Source organism: Nothoprocta perdicaria, unplaced genomic scaffold, assembly GCF_003342845.1.
Source record: "Nothoprocta perdicaria isolate Ctin4 unplaced genomic scaffold, notPer1 scaffold_149, whole genome shotgun sequence".
NCBI classification, from domain to species: Eukaryota; Metazoa; Chordata; class Aves; order Tinamiformes; family Tinamidae; genus Nothoprocta; species Nothoprocta perdicaria.
This window is the reverse complement of record NW_020454638.1, coordinates 1,315,364-1,337,100: the sequence shown is the minus strand read 5'-3', so window position 1 is coordinate 1,337,100 and position 21,737 is coordinate 1,315,364. Positions and strand designations below refer to the sequence as shown.

General features: G+C 36.4%; 2 long non-coding RNA genes across 4 annotated transcripts in view; one reads left to right on the top strand and one right to left on the bottom strand.

The window, feature by feature from the left end:
• Nucleotides 1-1,683: 1,683 nt before the first annotated feature.
• On the bottom strand, nucleotides 1,684-6,130 carry LOC112943451. Its single transcript, XR_003248578.1, has 2 exons — nucleotides 6,054-6,130; nucleotides 1,684-1,898 (listed from the first exon to the last, which is right to left on the bottom strand). It is a non-coding gene; the product is annotated as an uncharacterized LOC112943451 (long non-coding RNA).
• Nucleotides 6,131-10,053: 3,923 nt separating this feature from the next.
• Nucleotides 10,054-21,737, top strand: part of LOC112943450 — a 36,078-nt gene continuing 24,394 nt past the window's right edge. For 2 of the 3 annotated variants that reach the window (XR_003248577.1, XR_003248575.1), the window contains exons 1-2: nucleotides 10,054-10,270; nucleotides 11,228-11,322. This is a non-coding gene — a long non-coding RNA (uncharacterized LOC112943450). The remainder of the gene's footprint in view (nucleotides 10,271-11,227; nucleotides 11,323-21,737) is intronic. The other variant, XR_003248576.1, reaches the window with a different exon arrangement.

Below are 21,737 nucleotides of genomic sequence, written 5' to 3'. Positions count from 1 at the left end.
TGTGTTAATTTCTATACTGCTTGATGCATTTTATATCAAACCACAGTATGCTCAAGTTGCATAAATCTGGAAGCCATGCATATTTTCATGGATTTATAATCATGTTTTAATGACAACTATTACAATTTGCAAGACAGGAATACAAAATTGCCAAGGGTGGTATTTCGTTCTGTCATACTTCTGAAGATGTGTTTTTTGGTTTAATTATTTCATTTACATGAAACTTTCTGAGCTTACCGTGATCTTATCTTCAGCCAGMCAGCAAAAATAAACATGGGAACTTTGCACAGCAGGTCTCTCTTACAAAAAGAGCCCTTCTTACAAAGCTGTCATTAAAAGGATATTTGGGAAAATGCTGATCCACTAAAACTGAATTTCTTGGGAACGGGAAGGAGGAGAAATGCTACTACATGGACTGGCAACAGCAGTGGCTTCTGAGACACGTCAATACATATTGTATTGTTTACAGACCTACAGCCAACTACCTGACTTAAACATGTAAAAAGAAAAATTCCTAAAGACGGTTGATCTGATTGGGGTTTTCATTAACTAGAGTTCCTGACAGTAACAAAAATGTTTCACAGAAAGTTGTTCATCCATAGACCCCAAAGCATTTYGCAATGGAAGTATCTTATTGTAAATTAGGTAACTATGGCATAGAATAATGAAATAATCTGCTCATGCTAGTCAGTAGGCCAGTGACAGATCCCAAGATAAAAAGGATCTAAATTCTGCCAGTCCTATATCCATGATAAATTCAAGGAGAAACACCCTTTAAGAGATTAAATCTAGATTACTTAATCTTGTTTTGTTTCTTATCTACATTTTATTTTGGACGTATGTATTCATTGGACGGAACAGGGTGTTTTCTCATTAAAACAAGCCAAGAGGAACGTCCCAATTTAGGAACAAAACACAGCTGAAAGGGATGTGCAGCTCCATGCAAGCATCAGAGCACCTGGTTCTCCACAGAGCCCAGCTGACCAAGGTCTGCTGGAAGAAGAGCAGGATGTGTTCCCGTTTCGGGTATGGGGCAGGCGCTGGGAGGGAGAAGCTGCTGAGAGCAGCACTTTGCGAGGCTCCTGCAACAGCTCCCGCTTGTTCCACCCGGTRCCCGAGTGACTCCCACAAGCCCCTCTGAACACGGGTGCAGGCAGAAGCAGAACATGCTCTTATACCAGAGAATCTATCAAGTACTTTTCCTTACCTTTATTAATTACTTCTAATTAATTTTTAAGGCTCACAAACACATGACCTAAATCTTACAATAAGTCATTGTATAAGTCATTCAAATCTTGATAAATCTTTAAAAATGTATTATTGTAAGGAAAAAAAAGACTTTGACATTAGTATCAAAAAATGACCTTTTCTACTAATAAGTCATCAAGAGCTTTGTAGAGCAGACTGTATCAGTCACATTACAATATATCATACAATGTACTAAGCAAGGCTGATGTAATCTAATATTAGATGTCACAGCCATATATATTTCTAAGATATTTGAGAAGTCAAAAGACCAAATTCATTTCTGGTAGGAAATGACCTACCTTGATTGGCTTATTTCTGAGAGAGACTACAAGATAGTACACAATTAACCGCCCGCATTAACCATGGCATTTGATCACATATCCTAACACTCGCTGACCCAAGGCCTGTCCCTCTTTATAGATATTCGACCAGCCATGGAAAATCACCTCCTGGAAGMGCAGCTGGTTGCAACTGATCAGAGCAAGAAGAGGTGCTGCTAGCAAAATAAGATGTTTCTTAAGTTTTCCCAAGGTTTCCAGTTTCTGTTCCATTTAGTACACATGTTCAGATTTTATTTGGGTCCTTGTTAAGGTGGGAGCTGTCCAAAACACACCATTTTCCTAGTTCTCAGGTAGTTAAATTTCCTTTTCCTGGTTCAGAGAGGAAAGAATGAGAAGCTGAGATTTCATGCCATCACAAAGTCAGGATAGATCCAGGATCTGAGTTATGCTAAGGTAGATTAAATCACAGACATAGCCTTAGGGACCTCCTTCCTTCCTACTTACAGCCTTACAGGTCCATGAAACGTTCAGATATTCAATGTCACTTAGGCCTAAGCATCACTATTGCTCAACCAAAGCATCTCGCCTCTAGCTTTGTTCTGTCTTGGGACTTAGCAGCCGTGTCTTTTTCTTTTTTTCTTTTTTGATTTGTCCTCACTTCTAGAATTAGGGGGTGTATGACAGCATTTTCCACAGTAGGTTTCACTTCAAATCCATCTTAAGGATTTTTATTTTGTGACACTGCTATTTGTGACACTTTTATTCATATGCAACAACCCACAAGAGCAGTTTCATGGAGTGGTATGTAACACTGACAACTTGTTTGGTCTTATCTGTATATCACTAGTTATCAGAGGAAAGTTGAGGACCTTGACATCAATTTCCAATTGTGCAAGCAGTCCTATTTTTAGTTTTTTTGCTGAACAAAACTTTTAGTAGGTCATTGCTCTTGCATCTTACAATTTAACARTGCATAAAAATGAGAGTTTGACTCCACCAGGTATTTTATATGCTGTCTTGGATTTTTTTTTAACCATTTTCCAGAAACCTATTCTATTGAAAATTTTACTGTTAAGGTCAGAGCATGCTTAGATGATAGAAACCTACATTGTTACTTCATTGTAATACAATGTCAGGTATTTGTATATCAGACATTCAATATTTAGGAAAGATAATTTCATATATACCATCATTAATTAGCTCATCACAAAATCTAGCAGGACTGTCTGAGGGGACTGAGAATAAGCTTGGGAAATTTATTCTGCTTGTTAGTTCTATTCTTTCCCCATGAAGTAAATATACAGATAAATGGTCATGGTTGTGACAGAAGGTTCTATTAACAATTTTGAAACTGAATGTTTCAATGTATTATACTGAATAAAACTCATCCATTTAAGTGATTAAATCTTACACTCAAACATATGATCACTATTTCTGGAAATTCTTAAGGCATGGGAGCTGCACCCTATCATCGAGTAAGCACAGCTTCTTTTCTTTTACATTCGAATGACAATATTTAGTAACTGTAAAAATGCATTCATACAGAATGTGAGACAGTCTTAAAATTCAGTACAAACAGTATGTTCAAAACAGTAGATGTATTTTGCTTCTTCAGTTAATAGCATTTATATAAATAGTGAAGTGTAAATTGCAGCTTTATGCATGCATATTTAAGATAGAATATCAGTCACATGAAAATGAATGTAGTTTGACCTAATTGCTTGCCTTACCCTTTTAAAATTTCCTTTTATACATGCCTCACAGAAACCAGCTGATTAAGGTTTTTTGTTGGTCAATTTTACATGGACTAAAACATCCTTGAGTTTCAGCCATTTTATTATCATTTAATCTCCATGTCATGTGCTGGTGAGGGCAGAGGAAAGGCAAGGGAAGAATCTAAGCATATCATGGAGATAAGTTACACACAAGACAGAGCCATAAAATAGAAACATATTTGTAGCTATACTCTGAAAACAAGGAGATTATTATGAATTAAAGACTTTTCCAGCTGGCCTAAGTTTTACTGAGCTTTTAGCACTTTGAATATATATGACTCTCCAACTTAAAGCCCAGRCTGTTTCATCTAAGGTTTCTATTCAAGTCAATTTGTGTTTTCTGTGAGAAGAAACAAAAAAAATTCAAAGGCTAAGGGTAAACTACAAGCTAGTTTTTCTTCTTTAAACTATTTCTAATAATCAACATTTACTAATTTTKTCACAAGAAGTTAGTTGAGCCTTATCTTGAGCAATGTGTTCTTCACTGGTAAGAGTTTGCTGTGTGGGCACTGCTGCAGAGCACAGATTTTAAACTGCTCACAGTCTGAGTTCACATTACACTTGGAAAGACTTCGGTAACAATGATGGCTATTTCTCAATGAAGAAAATAGTGAGAACTTAAAACTGCAGTGAAGCTGAACACTTGTAAGAACCTCTCTTTCAAACAAAGATACTCAAATTTTAAATTATTAGCAAAGCTATCTTGAACAAATACTGTTCATGCTTTAGAAAGAAATCCAAGTCTACCTTCATCTCTGATTTTGTCTCAGTTTTCAATGAACATCATCCTGAACAAGTTCTCAGCAATGGGATTACTGCTCAGTCGACCTGGCACTGCAGGAATGCTACGACCATATTCAGTGAAAGGTATTATAGATCATCAAGGGTGGCTTTGCAAGTTTGGCACTGACACAAAGATGAGTGGTTCCTTAGCACTAGCCAAAATAGTTCTCCAGTTGCTTAAGCTTGCACTGGGCCTGCCAGCCTCGAATCAAAGGCCATAAATGGTTTCTTTGATCTCTAACTGAAATTACTGGATAATCAATAGTAGCAGTTCCACACTGCAAAGGGCAGTACTCTGAAGAATAATGTATGGTTTTGACCATKAAGAAATAAAAATCGTTGTGCATTTTATGACAACTCAGGAATCCACATTTTGTTAATAGAAATTGGTCATACAAACTATATTACTATTTCAATACTAATCAAATAGTTAAGATTAGGCAGCAAGGTGGGCCATCACATAATGTGTTTTTAAMAGAGCTCTAACAACATGGTTAAAATTTTTATCTAGTCACAGAGTTCTCTYTTATCTGCTTGTTTTTAAAACCTCTGTTATCACATGTTAGGCTTCCTCTTGATAGATTCCTAGCCACTCATCCAGTATCAGAGTTTGGGTCCCCGGCCACCTCTGAAGACCAACAGATGATCTCTTCTCACTAGGACTTTGCATCTTGTGGAATCTTTCTGCATATTTCTCTTGCTTCCTGAATTGATATTACAGCTGAGTTATTCACTTTTGACKACAGACCATGAGCAGAAGGGTTTGGAGGAGAACTCAGAAATATCCACTTTGCATTTGCCAAAACAGCAAAGAAATGAAGGATGGAAAGAAATGTGAAACAGGACCTAGTTCAAAAAATAGTTCATTTACAGTAGGAAATAGGTTATATTTGGATCTGGGGGTGTCTCACTCTATTACTAAATGAGAAAACATCTAAAAATTTGATCTACATTCAAGTGCATCCTCAGCTCTAGGACTTTGTTGAGAACTCTTTAACTAAATATTAAACAGTAAGAAGTAATACTGTATTAACTTTATCTGACTACAGATAATTTATTCTGACTATTCTGGCTTCCCTTTACTGACTTTGTCTTATTGGATGCTATATGAACGACACTGAGATGGAATTTTAAATGAAAATTAATTGGCATGAGATGAAACAAGGACAAACACAAAGAGGTAAAGAGAAATAAGGAAGAATCTTTTACCACTTTGACCCTATTTCAGGAGATATGTAGGGGTACTTTCACCTACCTTGCATTGCAGTTTATCTAGCTGCATATGTATGTGAGTAACGGACCAAAAATGGAAATGGCTGCACATTTTTGTGTGCCAAAATAGCCACCCAGAAAAGCAACATCTCAAACCTGCCTAAAACTTGACCTTCTAGAATATGCTCAAATGGTCAAATTCATCTACTGACTAATTCCAATGCTTAGTAATAGACTAAGTAGGGATGAAATTATGCTATGCTATTATAAATAACGAAAGTTTACAAATAGTTTCTGTTTTGTTATTCTATATCTTCTGGTAAGGTTCCAAGGATAACTCAAATTAAATATGTAATTGTGTATTATAAGAAAAAAAATAATTACTTTTGTAATAGAAAACATTTCTSTACTATGTGTAAATTGTAGAGCCAATTTTAACTTAATTAATCCAAGTAGTTATTTAGCATACATTAATTCAGCGCCCAGAATTTAGAAGTGACAACTGATCAATAAAAATAAATGAATATTGATATTGCAGGGGGTTTTGCAATATTGTATTTATGGTGCCCCTGAAGCAAGTTAGACCTTATATKAAAAGATCAATAAACTAATGTAAAGGCTAACATCTTGTACTCAAAAAGTCTTGGTGTCAAGGGATAAGAAGAAGGAAGCTAAATATTTATTCCTGTATGTGTGATGAGATTGCAGAATCTTTTCCTTTCACTTCTGTGATTGAAATTGGGACATTGATTACCTTTCCAGTGRAGTCCAACGCCATTTTATAGCATTCGTTCAATATCCATACATTAGAGGAAGGCTTCATTTTCTCTTATGTTTCAGCATGTTGTTCACTAAGGTGGATAAGAAAGAGAAAACATTCCCTTTTTAATTACCAAGAACATACCTCTTAACACTTTAAAAGCTGCTAAACTCACTATTTTGCTCAGAATAAAAGCTGAATTTTAATAGAGCCATATTATTTTCAATAAATGGATGCAAATATGATAAATACACAAACTTCAATAACATCTGCCCACAAYATTACCTTGATTAGAATCTTGATTAAATGCTAAATTTTCCTTACAAATATAAATTGTTCAGCCATTGCTGAAACTTCCAATATTTTGAAGATACAAAAGCTGATTCATTTCTAAATAGTGATATAGAAATTAAGATAGATGATTAGCTATTAGAAGAAAATAACTTGGAGTTACATGCAGTGGCTTTTAATTGCATCATTTAAATTCTTAAGCATTTCAATTTTACATCCATTCAAAGTTTTGCATAATTAATTTGCAGATTTCCAGAATGCATTRGGATGAAACTTTTAAATGGATGGATGGTTATTAATGGATGATATAAATATATTATTCATTATTTTTAGCTGTCAATGTAAACGGCATTGAGTACTTCTGAATGAATAAATTCCACTTCATTCCCTGAATTCAAAAGCAACATGTATTCTCAGTTATAATTTGTTGAGGTATTGATGACTTCAGATGTCATTTCATAACAAATACTCCGCAACAAAGCATCAGAATGTAGCCATAGCACACTTAGCTCTAAGTCAGCAGGCTCGCCTGGGCAAACTCACTTTCAGTTTGTTGACCATTTCAGATTCCAGGATGGTTCTATTTTGTCCAGCAATAAACAACAACAACAACAAAAAGAATGGCCAAAATCTCTACTTAACAAAGTCATACCTATAAACTGTAGGGTGACTGAATGCCATGGTAGGAAAATAATAAGAATTACATTTATACCRGAAAAGATTAGAGAATACACATGAGAAGATGGCCATAAGCAAATGCTCACATATACTCGAGAAAAGAGTCTAACCTGAAGGGCAGATGTAGATCACTGCACCTTGCGAGTGCTCTGCCAAGAGCTACTGAAACTTAAGTCTGTTCAACTTGTGCTCACAAGCTGCTCACGGTATTCTATATGACAAATGTCATGAGATCCTTCCCTTTCCRTTAGATGAATAATCATACTCTTGACCAGGTAGCTTTTTCTTTGAGGATTGTTCAAAACGAATAAGAAGCTTTCACTTAGCATTTTAGGTCACTGAAAAGACAGTAAAATTATCTGGAATGCTATGATAACAACATATAAACAACAAAAAAAAAATCTCATTTTCTTCCCACACACACAAAAGAGTAAACTTCTTTAACAGTGCAGAATCACCAATTYTTTAAATAGGCTTGTTGCTTTAAACTAGACTCGCCATCTGTTCTATACGAATTAAGAATGCAAAAAGAACATATCTCACAGTTTCATCGGCACACAGTAAGATCAAATTGTTTAAACAACTAGGTAAAAGCTTCTCATACTTGCACAATGATATTTCCAGCTGTGTTTCCCATGCCCATGACCTAAACAAGGAAAAATGATACCCTAGGTATCATGAAAGTTTTACAGTTATGAAACAGTTACTTGTGCCTGCTATTAAATCAAATGATCTCTCAGTTTAGGGTAACAGTGGCTCTGAGAGGACATTTTCACCTCAAACCTGAATTTTAAACACACCTTGAAATTCAATCAGTTGTTTAGATACCCTACTTTTCATGGATGTATTCTCAAGCATGCTTATTTTAAGGCATATTACAAACACTTATACAACATAAAAGGAAAAACTAGAAAACACAATTGCTATATCTAAATCTTTCCATAAGAATTTAATGATAACTTTATTTCTGCTTCCAAAAAATCATTTTTTAATTCTAAAGGATACTGACTGAAACATAAAAACATTTATGCGAGGTTTCTATTTCCATGTTCAGCGTGAACTAGATGGAATAATTTCCAGTGTTTTAAACTCCTCTCTCTCTCTTTTTATTTATTTTTTTTTTAATAAATCCTCATGAAACATCACTGTGGACATTAAAAGACTATATAAAGAAGAATAGCTTGAATTTATTTAAATATAAAGAATTTTTTTGAGTGAAAAAATTCTACAAAGCAATTAAAGTTTCACCTTAGCTAATACTGAAATTGATTACTGGAAACAAACATTTATCAAACGCACCTATTGTACCTAATGTACTATTCTTATTATTCTGGGAAATCTAGCAGGTGCTGAGGAAGGCTTTGGTCGGAGAAAAATCTCTGGCTGGTGATAGTTGTAAATTGAACTATTTCTGTGATAAATAAAATTGAGTGTTGCTGTATCTGGAAAAATCACAAATGCAGAATATGGTGGGTAAAATACAGACAGGGAAAAGATGCCTTCAGGCCYACACAGACTGTTACAGGTTCAGACTGAAATGAGAACAATTACAGTTTCTTCAGGTAAGAACATCTGTAAACTATTTCTAAGAAAGTTTATAGGATCATRAAGACTTCTAAGTGTGAATCAATCATTAAATGTGCAGGAGACTGATAATAAACTAAGTACTAAAAGAAACATTATTTAAGTTAGTTAAGCAAACACTGCATAAACTAGCATTCAGTGTTAAGAGTATCCGATTTGAAGAGTCACATTCCAATTTCACCCATTTCTTCATTTTTTAAATAAAATACTTCATGTTTTAAAACTTATATTTAAAATTTATTTTTAAAACATTATGTAAACAAAACCTTTATCTTCATTCTGAAGCTGCTGTCATGTTTCCTTATTGCTCTTCAAAAATTATCTTATTTAAATTATTCAAAATTGAAGTGCAGTCTGAGCATTATTTTGAATCACACCACCCCTGCACACCTGCTTGCTGGGTCGAGTGCTCTGGGATCTTTGTAAATGTTCTTCAAAACTGCAGAAAATCCAGCAGGGTCAGTCAAGTTATGCAAGCTTAATATACGACCAATGATCCCAACCAAACCATCAAGATTATTCACTTACTGTCACCTTGCCCCAGTTATGGAGCACCAGTGACTTACCTTAAGAAGCTTTGAGATTAAGGCATTAGATTTTACACTGAGGGTGAACTAAAACAAGCTATGCTGCTCAAAGCCTGCCTGGATGACCTAAAACCACTGGAGCTGGACAGCCTGGTGTGCTGGAAGGTTTCTTTGGCGTGCACGGGGTGCATAAACAGTTTTCCTYATCGGCCCACTTGCTCTTGGAGACACATCCAAAATGTTCTAAAATCACACGTGAAACAGTTCAGAGGAGCCCCCTCTGGCACGGGCACTAAACAGAGGCACTGAGAGGGTGCCATGCCCGYGCCACTGCCACCGTTTTAGGTAAATTTGAGGTAAACCAAGGATGTGGTTCCTGATGGGGCAGGTAAACGGGTGTGCATGCACAGGAGCACTCCAAAAGGCTTCAATCCGCACAGAAAGAAAAAGAAGTGACAAAGCAGCAACACATTCTGTGGTAATTAATTGGAAAATAAAATGGAGCAAGCAGAGAGCAGATCCAGGTGTGCTGCAGACACTCTCACTGCATCCTGGCACTTGCGTGAGGAGGCCGGCAGGAGGCGGGAAATGGCGGCCCCGCCCGGCCCCTTCTGGAAGCTTCCCTAGGCCGCACCTGGGACAGGTTAGCCCGCCTGTCACCTTAACGGCTCTGCCCTGGGATTCCCCTTCCGTAATACCGTTGAGCTGAGTGGGTCTGCATTCTCTCCCCATAAACAAACACCCCCAGCACCACACTGCCCACAGCAGCTGCTTCGGTTTCTGTGGAGAGCGCTTCAGGTTGCACTTAATTTTCAGCTGTGTCCCTATAAGGTGTGTGATATCTATTTCCCTTCTGTTTGCAGCAATATAAAATGCTTGTGGATGCTAGGGATGCTTAAATTTTCCCAGGACATTCAGCTGCTTTTGCTTTATGGAGCCTCCTTCTGCCGTGCACTAGGCCCTTTGCACCATGAGGACTGTGCTGCAGTGCGACCTGCCCTGCCCACCGTGGAGGAAGAAGACAGTTTATTTGCAGAATGGCTGGTTACCGTCTAACTAACACTGGTCATCTGTCTTCTGCTGACAGCAAGGAGAGAGTTAATTTTACTCTTCCTCACAATGTGTCAAAGGGTAATTATTTTCCTTATCTGTTGGTGGAACTCTTCTTAATTTTTTTTCCTTTTTTTTTTCCTCTTTCATAAACTAAGCAGCAGGGTGCTAATAAAAGAAATTGCTATTGCTAAAGCATGTTTCTGTTGTGTAGGAAAACAAATTCATGGCTGTGTTTTTATCAGAGCCCAACATCCCTTAAGGGAGTGGAAATGGTTTAAAGTAGCCATTAAAATTATTGCTGCGAAATGAAATTTGATTAAAAAAACATGGAAGCCCCACTGATTCACACAACCATTAATGTAAAATAGTGCAGTTTCAGGACACCCAGTTCTTTTTTTCTTATTGGCAATACCTTATTATTATCAAATGAAACTTATTATTAATATAAAATGGAAAGCTGTCCAACATTTTATTTAACATTTGAACAACAAATACAGACTTGCTTACCTCTTTAGTGTATGCTCATTATTTTTGTAGCATAAATGGGGACAACCCATCCGCAGTAGTGCAGCATTATTTTTATGATTTTTTTTAATTATTTTTATTTTAACCTTCACGCTGAGTACTTCCTTTCAGAGTTATGTATCAATCAGGTTCTTGGTAATACATGACTATAGGTATCACTTGGAAGATGCATGGAAAGTGTTGGTATCTGATGCTTGGTTTTTAAGATTTGCTTCTGCAAAAATGCAAAGGAATAAAACGGAGGGTAATAATGACTGCATATTTGATACCCTAGTCCTTTGTGTGCCTTGAAAGGGGATCTTTGCTAACCAATGACCCAGAAAAGGTAAAACCGATCAGAAATGTAGAATAGCTTCATGTCTTATAATGTTCCACCATTACTAAATGCTAAAATTGTTGGTGATGCTAAAATTGTTTTTGGACTTAACTGTCTGAATCTTTGTCTCAGTTATTGCTAGTCATAAAGCAGTATTTTTTCTTTTCTTTCTTCTTTTAACTCCTTTTCTTTAGTGCCTGTTGCAAATGCATACGTGCAGTCAGTCTCATACATGCATCCTGAATTAGGCAATTGGCCTTGAAGGTTTTTGCTCCACAGTTCTAGTCAGGTAAGCAGAACTGTTAATCTGAAATGCTGCAAAAGTGGAAGCTTTGTGAAATTTCTTAACAAATATAATGGTGTGTAATAGGAATATTTGGAACAATCCTATTCCATTCAGTGAACAGAAGCAGGCGAAAAAGGTCTTCAGTAGAGAGGGATGGGAAAGAAAAGAAATAAAGCCTGGAAATGCCTTATGATGCTTGTTGTTCCTTGAAATTGTGTCCTAAAGCCCATTTGTGAGAGCGTGGTGAATGTGCTAAAGATGCACGCTCCATAACTGTGTTATGGCAGAACTTCAATAGCTCAGCTTTCTTTATGACTGTTGCTWAATCCAGAGGTAGCAGAGCTGGTAATAGTGCCTGTAAGGGAGCTAAAATATCAAGGCAATCATTRCTTATAAATTAAAATCTCTGCTTACTGGCAGACTGCTAGAGGTAAAGAACTGTGGTAGCCCTTCAGAGAGCCACAGAATGGTGGAGATTGGAAAGGACCTCTGGAGATCATCTAGTTCAACCTCCCACTCAAGTCAGATGTGATTTCCTAAAGTTTTCCCTTTCTCCCTTGCATTCCAGGTTCCTCCTCCTCTYTCTGCCCCTCTTACCTCCTCCAATTTGAGAATGTTAAGGTAGAATTATCTTTGTTTGTTTTCAACAAGTATTTAAAATGTTGTCTTTCCCGGAAATTATTTCATTACTTATTTGTTCACTAACTAGTTTATTTGTTCTACCTAGTAATCCTAGTTAGAAAGAGTTAAGTGGTTAGGTAGTAGTAAATACTCACGAAGTGTCCTTGTTTTGAAGTAATTTCAGTCCTTGGCACAGAAATAACCTAAGTACCTAGAAGTGACCATTGTCAGTGAACATTTCAGTTTAGTATATTGTAAGAATAGTGGAAGATTCCTTGGAGAAAGGAGTTCAAAGTCGAACAACAGAAAAGGTGCATTCATGTTTCACYGGTAGCTTACTATGCAAATCATCTTGGAATCTGTGTACTTTGTTGAATTTTCAAATTTAAAGTTTTTTTATGACTAAATATTCATTTCTGCAGAAACTTKCAGTTCATTTCCTACTGAACTACTGTAACATTCAGACTCCTGTGGAATTCAGGACATGTACTCTTCGTGCCATCTAACTAAAATCATATAAATATGATAGTCTGTGTACTATCTTAAATTTACCCGGGAATAAGGAAGAGTTGCATGAACAGTTTAAAAAAAAAAAAATAATTGGTTCATCTATCCTTGTCTGTATTGTGAGGATAGCCTGTAGCACTGTAATTATCCCTTACATAAAAATTCTTGCATTCAGATAATTACACACTTATTCAACTTTGGTATAATACATAACACTATCACAATTAAATTATATGAATAGATTAAATGTGAAATGCAAACTTTTACTGGAATTGACTACCTCTGTACTAGGGCACTATTTTAGATATCTGAAAGCATAATAAACATTTAACTTCTACAGTACAAATGTATGTGCATAATTGCTTGCCGCTCATGGGTATTTTTCTTGCATAAGCCTAATCATTCTAGAATGCCTATTAAGTGGCATTTTTTTCCTGGATTATTTTTATTAAGAAGGAMTAATTCATTGAATAATAAAATTACAGCAAAGTCTTCTATCTTAGGCCCAGGCCTGTGCTACTCCTTAGACTGGTAACACTTTCTTTGCTGCACTTTCCTGTTAGTAGAGATAGCTACTCATCGCTCAGTTTAGAATATACTGCTTCAATGAGTATGAAGACTTGTATTTCATTTAGCAGTTTATTAATAAGTGGGTTTTCTATTAGTGCATTTGTGTAAAGCATGTGTATAGTATTACAGAAAACAAGACAGAAATTGAGGGAGAAATTATGCTCTAGGAATAATGGACACAAGAAATTTGATGTTCCCAGGAACGTGAATAGATGTTAACTGCAAAAATCACAATAAGATGCTTTCTTGATCTTGGTATTTTGTGATGAGATATATGCCAAGTTTCTTCCTGTGCTGTTACGTTACTTCTGTCCTTGCAATGTTGAATTAATATACTAAGCAGAAGCTGGAGAATGAAGGAGGAAGAGCTTCCTAGGCCAGATGTCCAGCATGAGGCGAGCAACGTATCTGACCTGGGAGGTGGTGAGGAAGGACAAATGCCTCCACATCGATACAAGGGGAACAAGTTGTTCACTGCTACCTCATAGATGTTACAGATATTTAAGATGAGTATATGTAAATAAATGCAAACCTTTCATTTGGGAAGCTGCAGGCAGCACTTTCCCTTGTAATTACATATGCAATTTAGACCTGCTGAATATATTCCTTCTGGTATGTTTTAAGGTATGTTTTGTATCGGTTAGCGAAAAGGAGGGGCATAGGCAACACCTATTTGATTTACTGATTTCTTATCAGCGTTCTGAGATTTTTTTTTTTCCWGGATAGCATTGTAGTCTTATTTGTATGATCTTCAGACCACTCCAGAGTAAAACCAATTTCTTCTTTATTTAATTGCTTTCTTAAAAGCTTAAATGGTAGTGCTATATTCTTTTTTCCTAGTATGTTTTGTTGTTACTTTGTACTCTGATGACAACTTTTGCAATTTCTTTCTTGTAATTTTTATTTATTTATTTTTTGAAAAAGGCAGCCTCTCATAGTTAGTTATCTTTGGTTTCTTCAGAAACTTCCCTCTTTGGTCTCTCTTCCTTTAATTTTTTTTTCCTTCATTGCCTCAGCACCATTACAGAATACATCTGTTCTTCCCACTTACACAGAACAAAGAAAATGTAATTGTGTCAGGTGATACCTGCTCCACTTCCCTGTCTCTGCAAGGCTGTTTGCTCCTGTCTATCCCCATGTGTGCTGTTCAGCACAGATATAAATGGCTCTGAGTATTGAGCTTGTTTCTTGATGTGTCAGCCAAACCTTTAGAGCAAAGGCTTTAATAAGGGGATGCATCTGCTGAGGTATCTGTAACCTTTATTGAGGTGTCTCAGAAGGCTTAATTTCTACTCAACAGAAGCATGTATTTCATTTTAATGTCTGATCTGAAGAACATCACTTATAACTACATGTAAAATTACTTGTTTGCCACATGGATTTTCTTTTCATGGAGTCCAGTGCAAGCCTATTTTCAGGATTAAGTGAGCCACAGTAACGCATAGGTCTTTATCTGACCCGTTAATTGGGATGGTTTTCACTATTAAAGCATGCAATATAYTTATGTTTATCATTAGATAGAGGGTGAATCTTGGTGAAAAGCTAGAAGTTGGTACCTTTAGCGTAGAATTCGATATGCAGGAATCTTGGGCTTTCCTCCTGAAGATGGCAGTCAGTACTGAGTTAGGATATCCATGAAATAATTTATTTCTGAATCAATGCATTAAAATATTAAATATTATATTAAAATCTTTAAGATTAACTTTAATCTTAAAAACAAACAAACAAAAACCTTATAAACCTAAAGATTTGTTTATGTGGGAGAACATAATGGATAAACATGATCACATGCATTTGCATGTATTAATCAGTGATATGGATGATCTTGCTGGAGGCAGTGAGCTGTTATATCCTGAATGTACCTTGCTAATGTCCACGCCAGAAGCTTGTGTGGGGTGTGTAGTTGACTGTAAATTCATCTCTGGCAGCCCTATGCTGTAGCTGTATTTCTTGAGCATAGGAGCCCTGAGGCTAGAACATAATTCCTGATGTTTATCCATGATTTTTCTTCTGTCCTGTTGTGGCCTTAAGAAAAAATCTGAAGATTTTTTTCTTCAAAAGCATTGCCTGCTAGTTCCTCCCTTTTTTTTTCTTTTTCTTTTTTTTAAAGCTGACATTGTTGAAGTAACATTCAGTGAGTGATTGTTTTTCTGAAGTATGATTACAATGTATGAGTTGTTTGCCTTAGCTAATACAGTAATGACCTGTTACTATTTTACCTTTAACACAATAAACTGACTGACCTGTATTTTTCTAATTGTTTCCTTAATTCAAAAAATCTATATATTTACAGTATTTAAAATGCTATTTTAGTACAAATATGCCATGTTCACTGTCTTAAAATGACATTACAGATGATAATCACTTTAAAGATTTATTTACACAGACACGTTCCAGATTTCCTCATTCATTAATTCCCAATTTATTAATGGTCTTGTCAGCATTTAAGACCAGCGTGACTAATCAGGTGTCCACAAAATGCAATTACTAACAACTAAAATGTAATTTTCATCCTTATGYTTTTAATGAGCCCAATACAAAGCAAGTTTCCCATAACTGCAATGCTCTCAATTATTCAGCCTAAAGTTTCAGCTTAAAGTTTCAATYTAGGCTTCCCCTTACAATGATTCCTTTGAAGAAAGGATTTAAAGGTACAGAATTTCTTCTCTTTTTTTTTTTTTTTACAAATGTTCTTGTATGTAAGACAAACTAGTTCCCTAAAGAATTTCTTGGTAGTAGTTGCTGATTAACTACCTCCAACTGTTAGGTTCTAGTGAAGTATTCTTGGATATTTTTATTTTTTATGGAGTAGTACACCTAAATGCTGCATTCATGTCAGTTTTATGTGTGTATTACTTTGTTCTGAAAATAAAAAGACATRTCTCCCTATCAAGGAGATAGTCCTAAGTCTTGGATATACTTCAGTTTTTAGTGGATAGGAAAACTTGTTTGTGAAACTTTTAGCAGCTTCTTAAAACTGAGGATTAAATGAATTATTCAAGCTTAAATCTGAATTAGAATTATTTGAAAAATTATGACAGTGTATGGATACACTGTTATATGAAAAGTCATTGCAATCAAGAACATAAAATGAATTAATGAATCAACAGTGAAATCAGCAATTTCTTGAATTATATTCCATCTTTGACGGTGCAGTTTCTATTTTCTGACTTCTAAGTGTTTCTAATGTTAGCAGTTTCCTGGGGRGACCGTTGTGTGCTGTTTGCCTTCAAGAAGGTAGCTTCTCTGGGGTTGGGAGGAAAGGCACGAGGAGCGGCCAGTGCGCGCGTGAAGGCTCAGCTGTGGTGTCGGCGTTTCCTGCGCCGTGTCCGTCTGTGCAGCCTGCTCTGCTGCTGCGGCACAAACCAGCTGCAAACCGTTCATAGGGTCCTAGTGTCGGCAGGGTGCTTGTCTGGCAGACCGGTAGCTTCCCATACGGGATCTTTCTTAGGTTGTATGCAGTTTTATTCTTGAGGACTTGTCAGAGCAGAGATCAAGAAGGGTGCTCAGGATACTGATATTATGACTTCTACCGTGACTGCTCTTGCTTTGTGTTTGCTGTGGTACTGAAGGCCCAAATCAGAGTATGCCAAARAGATGTGGTTGGGGTTTTCCCGTTGCTCAGCGGATGTTGCTTGCTCTAACCTTCCAGCAGTGCTTGGGCTTAGATGAGAACTGTTTGAATGGTCAGTCCCTCTTCCATGATACATTTGGTAAGAAATTCCTACAGCATGTGTGTCTCTGGACTTGTTATATACAGTATTTTCAGATTTTTCGCACATTATTACCATGGGAAAGAAAACTTTCCAAATTGTTCTGGACTTTACCAAAAAGCTAAACGGTTCTTCATGTATTTTTTTGTTTTTTTTTTCTCTTTGAAAGGGGATAAAGACACTTCTAGTCATAGCCATCCTGCTGAGCCTTTGGAACATTTGCAGAGACACACTTGACAGTCAGACGTAGCAAATAKAAGGGTTGTTAAGTGATTTAAATATCTGCTGTTACTCTGAAATATCCATGTGCGGAGCCTGACAACCAAAGGCCGTGTGGTACCTGCCTTTGATCAGAACACGCACTAATCTGCTCTAATAGTGTCTTAAATAGGAACAGGCAATAGAGGTTTGAGCGGATCCTGAATAAAATTACAATGTATTAAGGGAAAAACCATGACAGAAATCCTCATCACTGCCCACTCTTCTGCAGAGTATGCCCAAGGAAGGATACTTGTCTGGGATCACGTTGCTGCTCTTTCAGGCTGCCTGTTGGTGTGGGTTCTTCCCCTTTTCTGGTTTCCATTTCTCCCTTTGCCCCTCCTCTAAGGTGACTGCCGGTGTCAGAGTGCCACCAGCTGCAAAACCTGCTAAGGAATCTTGGTGCATGTAAGTCTCTCCGATGTCTCTTGTGGTGGGTGTGCTCCTTCCCCGGCCCAGCCTGACTGCTCACACCTATTCAGGTATTAACCACCAGTGACATTATCTGATCCTGGTGGCTGCCTCCCTGCTCTCTTCCCCCATACCACCCCCCTGCAAAACAACAACAAAACAACCCCCCCCCCCCCTCCAACTCTAAAGCTGCATGTAACGCCCTGCTTATGCCAATGGTGCATCTGGTGCTTTTTGAGGTGGTGCCAGGGACTCTTTCAAGGCAAACTTAGACACCCATAATCAGCTAATTGCAAGTCAATCAAAAAGTCAATGTCATCTTATGTTTTAATTTTTAATAGAATTATGTACTGTAGAATATATCCCACCTGTACAAACATTAAGATATTACCTGAGGACACTTTAAGTATACGTCCTGACTTAGAGATAGCAAGATGTTCTTGTCATTAAAACTGGCTATTATTAATGCAGATTGATACAATTATATTTTATGATTCTTCCCTTCCCTGTCATATTTTGCCTGTAACATTATTTTTTTTTWAAAAAAAAGAGGTTTTTGGCTCACACTTAAACAAAACTGAGCTCTGAATGAGCTGCATTCTTGAAAAGCTATTTGAGTAGCAATTTGGGTGCTGGCTTATGTTCATAATTGTTTTATGTCAGGAAAAAAAAAAATCAACAAAAGAAGGCGATAAAAGGCTGTTCTTGGAGGCCCTAAGAACGAACTTTTGCTGGATATGGTATGGAAGATGTTTGATTCATTTTTTTTTCCCTTATGATTTATAGCACTTGCTGCTCTTCATACTCAAGTGTATGGCCCTTTGGAGTATAGTGAATTATAGTTGTTACCTCTAGGGTTGCTGAGTCTCTGAGCAGCAATAACAACTAAACAACTCTTCACAACGTAATTTGTAGTCTCTGCTAAGCCTACCGCTGAATCTGTAATCACAGACAGCAGATCTAGAAGTTCTTCCTCACGTTCAGTGGAAGCTAACGCTCTGATGGATTTGTGGTTTGGTAGCACAAACTATATCTAGGAAGATGGCTCTTCCTCCCTTCCCAGCCAGTTTTTCATTATTGCAGCGATGCCAGAGGTGAATTCTGATGTGGCTGTGTTGCTTTGGCCTTGGTTTGTTTCAGACAAAAATCAAGCTGACTACTCAAGCTGTTTCTTTAGAGCTTTCAAGCCTATCTCAAGCTATCTCCAAGACTTGTCATATGAAGTGTTGTTCCACCTCGGCATCCCCACAACTACTTGAGACCCACAGATGCTGGTAGAAGGGCTGGGATAGTAGTATTGCAAAGGGCTGCAGCTGTTGAAAATGAATGTCTATGTCTGCTTCAATCTAAGGAACAATTAGGTCCAGAAATGCTATTTTATCAGAGTGTTGTATTATTAGATTAAGATTTTGATATGTGTTTTTGCAGCTTTTCCTGCATCTGAATGCTGATCTACCCAAACTAACTTTTGCCTGTTTTGCTTGCATCATTTTACTGATTATTGCTGTCTATTTTTTTAGGTAATTTAGCAGAAATTGACAGAAAACCATCACTTGTGATATGGTTACCTCACAAATCATATATTTACAATGATTTTGTGGAAGTTTTTTTTTTATTTGGAGAACACATATCTTCAGACTACAAAGCCATGTAATTCTCAAACTGAGACCTCTCCTGTGTCCTGATAGGACTTTGTTCAGTGAGGTAGCCACACTGTAATCTGTAGAACAAAATGCATTTAAATAGGGTTGACTGTGAAAGTAGTCTGACATCCTCTCATAGCATCATATGATGCAATTTCATTTATTATTTGTATTTTCTTTTGGGGGTGGGGAGTAGGAACGGTGCACACAATGGAAAGACCTAGGATGCTGAAGGTTTTTCAAGAAACCCTAGTGTTACCCAAACAGGTCGTGTTCCTTGTCTTAACGCTGGAGCTGTTGGCAAACCAGTTCTGTAGAAAAAATATCCAAGGGATGAGACAAAGAAAACTTACTCTTTTTCATTGTTTCTGAAAATGTGATTAGTTTTTTCAGTTAAAGTACAGAGATAAGCTATTCACAGTATATCTTCAGTTGCTTTGGAGAATGTGTAGGAGAAAACTATTTGAGCTTAGTTTTGGAAGCTAGGCAGGTTTTCCTTTTCCTTGCAAAATGCTATTTTTTACTGTGTTGCACCCCTAGTATATTATAAAACTCTCGCTACTTTAGATTAAAGGCATCTAGACTCAAAACTAGTGGGATAAAGAAAGGACCATCATTTTTCAGGTGAGAAGCCAAAATAGTTTTTTCTACCAAATCAGTTAAGTTCTGTGTCGTAACGAGAGTTTGTATTATAACACAGAACTAAGTCTCATATCCCGAGTCTTATTCCAAATGAATAATCATAGGCTTTTCATTCTTCTGTGAACAATTATGATAACGAAAACAATTGAGAACGTCAGATTCAAGACGTTATGTTGCGCTACTCATGTATATGCTATGTTATATATACTGAGAAAATTTGGTTCTGAAGTGTGTATCCCAGTTTCTTATGCAAGTAGATGTGTTTGACAACTAAAGATTTGGTTTCTTTCTATATTTTTCCCCAAGATTTAGCTCTGCAGGTAGTAATCAGATAATTAAAAAGTATATTTTTCTTTCTCAACAAATAGCCTAGAATACATGGCTTTCCTCGACATTGTTTTCTTCTGACTTAAAATTGCCCTGATTTTTATTAGAGCAATAGTTTTGTGATAATTCTGTATTGAAAGAGAAGAGCATGGTTCTGATGTTTTTCCAGCTTGGTTTTAAGTTTATAATAAGTAATATTCACTGCTTAACGTCTTGGTTTGCTCATAGCTGCCTATAGAGAGGCATAATATTTTGCAAAGCCAGATGGTAGTACATCTTGCATCTGTACTAGAGACAAAATTGACTCCCTGTAGAAAAATCTCTTGAATCTCTTGCAGATTATTCTGATAAGTTTGAAAAGTTTCCATATCACTAGCTCTAATAACTTTGAGGATTTTTTAAAATATGTATAAATACTGTATTTTTGGCTTGCTTTCCTAAATTTGGATTATGGCAACACTAGCAATCAGTTTGATCTGTCAGTTTATGCCCAGATATGTCTGAATCAAACTAATTTTAGTAGAATGTCAAATCTAACTGGTCTCAGAAGTATCTAATTTATACGAGTTTTGTGAAAAGTAATGAGTGTTTGGTAAGGCACAGGTATGTGAATTCAGGTCATGGTTGTTCTAGCTGGCACCTGCCAACTTGCCAGTCAGTGGGACAGAAATGTAGACTAACGGTGTCGTGTGGTGTATTCATTTGTTGAAAATCATTTAAATGCATGAGAAGAAAAAAGAAATAAAACTGTACATCCATAAAATGGTAAATTGGAACCCTTTATATTAATTTATAGGATTTAATCATCTTGCATGATATGATCTGAAGCTTTGGTGATTTAGTTGAGAAGAATCCTCAAGAATCGTTCGGTCGTCTTCAATGTCTTCTTTTTTAACTAGCTGATTTATCAAATTTCCTGGGTACCCAAGAAAAAAGAATTGACTCTTACACAGCTTAGTAGGACTCTATGTTTTCTGATTTACAAGCAGATATATGTGATTTGTTCTTAGAAATTTTATTCTTAGCAAGGAAATAGAGATTATTTTACCATGAGATTCAATTTATATTTCAAAGGACAATAGGACTAGCAAGGAAGGAATTTTGTCAGACAACTAGGTATTTTCTTGCAGTACCAAATTGCAGTATTTGTTCATTCTCACCTGTACCATAAAATATTAGCATCATTTGGCTTATAGATGGGCTTTCAACAATTTCTCACAGTGGGTAGAGATATCTGTGGGTGTGAGATAATTTATAGTTGTCACATGTGTTCTTACACCTGATTTGAAATTTATCAGTAATTTAATTTGCTTAAATAATCCTCCGATGGACTCATTTGATTATCTTATTAACTGAGTAATAGAAAAATGTCATGAAAGGTGCTAAATATTTTGTACTGTGGAAGGAGAATGGAAAATAATATCTGTTATAGTATAAGATCTGCTGTTTTGGTATTTCTCCGATATTTAAAAGAGATATCTCAAATACAGAGAAGAAAATTAAGTATTTTCTGTTTTAGTGTCTTAGATATTTTTTTCAGATGGTGGGGGAAGTCCATGGTTGCTTGAGTAATCTGTTGTTCCTTTTTTTAACTCATTTTTATTGAAATGAGGTTAATAAATAGTGGAATAATGTTAGCATTGTGCTAGTTTGGAGCTGAACCTTGAAGTCACTGAAAGGACCAGTGCATCTTATTCTGTGGTGTGTGTTTTTTTTTTTTTTTTTT